Raw genomic sequence first — 4,381 nt, 5'->3', positions numbered from 1 at the left:
TGCAGATACAGGAGGGAGTCCAGTGTAAATATAGATGTGTGCTTTTTGGTCTGGGAGGGGTAACATTTAATCTTTACTGCTAAAAACAATTTTTAAAAACACAATAACAGTAACTGACAGGGCCCTGATTTTTTTTTTAATTTCTGTAAATTCTTTTTTTTTTTTTTTTTTTTTTTGTGGAGGGCCCCTCTCATCAAGGGCCCTTAGAATTGTCATAACTTTTCCTCCTATACTGCGCCCCTGGTCATTTTTGACAAGTAACATGTTTGGTGTTTAAGAGGTGGTGTAATTTCTGAACTGAAATCCCAAGTTTTTTTTCTACTGTTTTTTTACACTATCCATAGTGTGCTTGTGGTTTTGGAAAGATCGTCAGTTCGTCACTTTGTCTCATTGATGCTTCCCCGCTGTCTGACCGTGACATCTGCCTTTCTCCTCCTGAGCATTGCTAAGACAGCAGGAGGGTTAAAAAGCAGAGTCCATTGGTCTTTACCTTGTGGAGCTTTACCTTGTGTGGGTCCTGGCAGGGGTTGCACCAATCCTTCATGCACTCCTGGTTTCCCACTGTCTGACCAAGCATTCCAGATCCAGGTTCATATAATTAATGTTTTTGCCTTTTTAACAAGCTCTTGCCTAGCACTGTCAAACATGCTGCTTGTTCTGTCTTGATGTCAGCCATTACGTCATCAACAAGCATTACCTCAGTTAGTCGGTAGACTGCAGAGTTCTATTCAAATTTCTATCGTTTCTACTGTATACGGTTTATAATGCAAATTTCTATTGTGTAAAATGAGGAATTTTGGAAATGTTTTTAAGATGTAATGAATATGACATAATGACAATTAGTTCAAAGGATCCAACTCTACGCTAAGCTAATTTGCTGTGGTAATTTTACTTTAACCTTTGTTCAATATTTTTTTACATTACATAAATATAATATTATCATGTAGATGTATGCTTCCATTTGAAATAAGTAATGTTAATGAATAAACAGTTTTCTACTCTGTAAAGTTGTCACCCTCTATTAAAGGTGATTTTATTAACATTTTGTTGTGTGTTTTGTAGTGTCCTTGAGTGTCAAGAAACGTCCCTATTACATTAAATAAAAAAACGTTCAGGGACAAGATTTTCAGCCATAGCTGTTTGATGTGTGCTGGAAGATCTATTGCAAGAACTTAAAAGTGTGTTGAAAAAAGAACAAAGAAGCTCACTGATTACTAAGTACAGACAAACATACACACGCAAACGTACACGCACACATCCACATACACACACAGCAAGTTCATGCAGGGTCAACAAACAAAAGGAATGACAGTTGAGTGGTGATACTGCCGTGTCTTATGTTAGAAAATTCTACAGTCAGTAATATTAAGAAGCAAGAAAAAAACATCCCATTTAATATCTGAAATGTAAACTTCCCTAAAATGCTCTGGTGTGTGCAAAAGCTTGCATGCATTTTTATTTGTAATATTTGTTGTAGTACTATTTTGGTATATATTTCTCAGAACTTCTAATGTATTACAAATGATAACATATATAAAAAGCAATTTCCTAAACCTTAAAACAAAAATAGCTTGTTTCATCCACAATGCTGTTTGGCTGCCAGCCTGCAGGGTCGTGAGCAACGTGTAGGCTTGTGTGGGATTATATTTTGTCTTTTATTACAATATGCGATAAAACACTTATTCTTTTATTACAATATGTTGCAGTTATTGAAACTTATATTAATTAACTCAGTATGATTTGTCATAATGATATCATGATATCACAGCTCTGCTGCTCTGAAATATTATGTTTGCACATTCTTGCACTGGTCAGCTCGAACAAATCAGAGATAGTGTGGTTCCAGGTTTTGCACCTGGAGTTGGAGAATCTCAGAAATAACAACTCCTTTTTAGGAAGTATGACTCATAAAACCAAAACTGTTAAAAGTAACCAACCATCATTAGTTAGGCAAGCAGATGGTGCGGTAATATTCCAGAAGCGGCTTGTTTTGCAGCGTAAATGTGGCTTAAATCTATGTAACTGCAGGTAATCAGAGTATATACCAGATCTGACTGAATCTATGCATTTTTTTTCTGTCTGATTTCTGAAAGACATCTTTTGCATTTTATTAAAGTTTGGTTGACTTTCACAGACGAGACTGCTGACTCGTCTTTGATCTGTCTCATCATTAACCTGTGGGAAGATGTGGCTTCATTTTTCACAATTGCTGTATATGTCAGTTAAGTTTGGGCCCTACCCAAGCTCCAGTTTCTTAATGCTGTTATTTCTGAACTATAAGCCAATACTTTTTTACATGCTTTGATTCTTTGCTGTGATACGGCTAATGCACTGCTTTTAACCAACAGGTTTCAAAAGGGTGGACAGCTGTGAGATGAAGAGGACAGCAGAAGTCCAAGAGCAAATTTACCTCAAAACAAAAGTGATGCTGAGAGAGACAACGAAAGAGAGACTAAGGAAGTGTGTGTGAGGCTGTTCAACTCTGACACTAAAGAAGTCGACTTTGATGGTTTCAGTGTGCAGGAGTTAGACTAGGACCGCAATCAATTATTTTTCCTTTTGCTTTAAGCAGCCATATTACAACAACAGTTAGGAAAAAACATTTACGGTATGTATTTGTATGCTACCAGTACGTATTTCATTAAAAATATATTTCTGTATAAATATTATGTTAAGCCATACTTGTTTGTGGCTTATGACTAATAGTCTGGAAATTACAGTGTTCACTCAAAAAATCCTTCCATTTGTCAACTCATTGCATATGGAACATTTCTCCAATGTTCTTATATTTTTTACCTCCATAATTTGTGAGAATTTTTTTTAAAGGTTTTTTGGCTTTAGTGGCTGTTGTGAGGTTAGTTTCTATTGTACATCTGGAGTTACAGTAGTTTGGGTTCATGACCATTAGGGGAGCACTATCAAACTATACAGAGAAACTAGTTCAAAAAAGAAGCAGTTCATGTTGTTACCTTATGCCAGTGTTTCTCAAGGTTTCTACTCAGACGTTACATAGCAGTGTTTCTCAAACTTTTTCAGGCTGAGGATCACTTAACCCATTTAACAAACAGTCACGGACCACCTAACCTGAAATTGCCCCCACGATAACACATCTTTATATATAATGCAACCTGAAATGAAAATATTAATCTCTTAACTCACATATTGTTGTTTTCTTTGATCATCTTAATGAGAAGAGTGGTGCTGTTTGGTAAATGTGACTGGCCACAACAAAGCCATGAACACGTCTACTTGGGCATTTTGAGTTATTCACTGATTCTGATAGTGTGGAGTCTAAGCTTTCCAATGATGTCAAACACACAGAAATGAAAGAAATTGTTCTTTACTACGAAGTGTTATGTGCATTAATGACATTTAGGGCTATTTGTGATTTAGAAGCACAATTACAGAAAAATAGACTTGAGTTGCCTTAACAGAAACAAAAAATCCTTTTCAGCACCATTAAGTATAAAAGTAATTAACCCATTTCTAGCAATTGTATTTAATTAATTTAATGTAATGATTTTTAATTAAATAAAAATAACAATAGCTGTAGATGTGTAATCAGAGCATCATAGGCAAGCAAATTAATAAAAAAAAAACAAAGAACAGTTCTCACTAACTGAGTCGCGTCCTACTGCTCACCATAGAAATCCAATCACTCTTGAACAACACATCAACACTTAGCAGCAGCTATGACTTAGCTTCCTCTGATCATAAGTAGTCCTGAAGTTGTTTTCTTTCCACCAGCATGTGCAGCCTTTCTTTTCAGTGACTTGGTTTTAAGCCAGTTTTCCAACATTATTTTTAACGCACTCCTTTGGTAAACTAGCTGTTGCGACAGGTGCATTGAGCTCCATCACGGCAAATGAACGTTGGTTTACATGCAGTACCTCATGGACCACCAGTGGACCACAGTTTGAGAAAGACTGCCTTATGCTGTAGCTAAATAAAGAAGCATGGCTTTTCAACTGACGATTACCTCTTGTGATTTCCCTTATACCAGGACATGGTGACAGAATTAAGGATTTAAATGCCTACAGAGAGAGCACAATGGCAAAGTTTGGACCTCCAGAACCATTTCATTTTACGGAGCCTGAGGAGTGGCCAACGTGGCGGAAGAGATTCTCCTGCTTCAGAGTCGAGTTGAAACTTGACAGAGAGAGCGCCGAGGTGCAGGTAAATTCACTCCTGTACTCTGTGGGGAGAGATGCTGCACCTATTTTTGGCTCTTTTGTGTTTCCTGCCACATCCAGAGTATCAGTTCACTATATTGATGCAGAAATTTGACAAACACTTTGTTTCAAAGAGAAACATTATCCATGGCTGCGCCTCTTTTCACAAAAGGAGCCGGAGGGCCAGTGAGACCTTAGACATACTATAA

General features: G+C 36.9%; 1 protein-coding gene and 2 long non-coding RNA genes across 5 annotated transcripts in view; 1 reads left to right on the top strand and 2 right to left on the bottom strand.

Moving 5' to 3' along the window:
* The window catches only part of LOC103130499 (epidermal growth factor receptor substrate 15-like 1), a 30,956-nt gene that overhangs the window by 9,964 nt on the left and 16,611 nt on the right, over positions 1 to 4,381 (bottom strand). The window lies entirely within an intron of this gene.
* LOC107834488 (uncharacterized) lies at positions 129 to 3,023 on the bottom strand. Its single transcript, XR_001660279.1, has 2 exons — positions 382 to 3,023; positions 129 to 318 (listed from the first exon to the last, which is right to left on the bottom strand). It is a non-coding gene; the product is annotated as an uncharacterized LOC107834488 (long non-coding RNA).
* LOC107834489 (uncharacterized) lies at positions 2,897 to 3,599 on the top strand. The gene is made up of 2 exons (XR_001660280.1): positions 2,897 to 2,978; positions 3,017 to 3,599. It is a non-coding gene; the product is annotated as an uncharacterized LOC107834489 (long non-coding RNA).

This window comes from Poecilia formosa, unplaced genomic scaffold (assembly GCF_000485575.1).
Source record: "Poecilia formosa unplaced genomic scaffold, Poecilia_formosa-5.1.2 Scaffold640, whole genome shotgun sequence".
Taxonomy (NCBI): domain Eukaryota; kingdom Metazoa; phylum Chordata; class Actinopteri; order Cyprinodontiformes; family Poeciliidae; genus Poecilia; species Poecilia formosa.
Note: the sequence above shows the minus strand (reverse complement) of the source record. Positions and strands in the feature narration are given on the sequence as shown.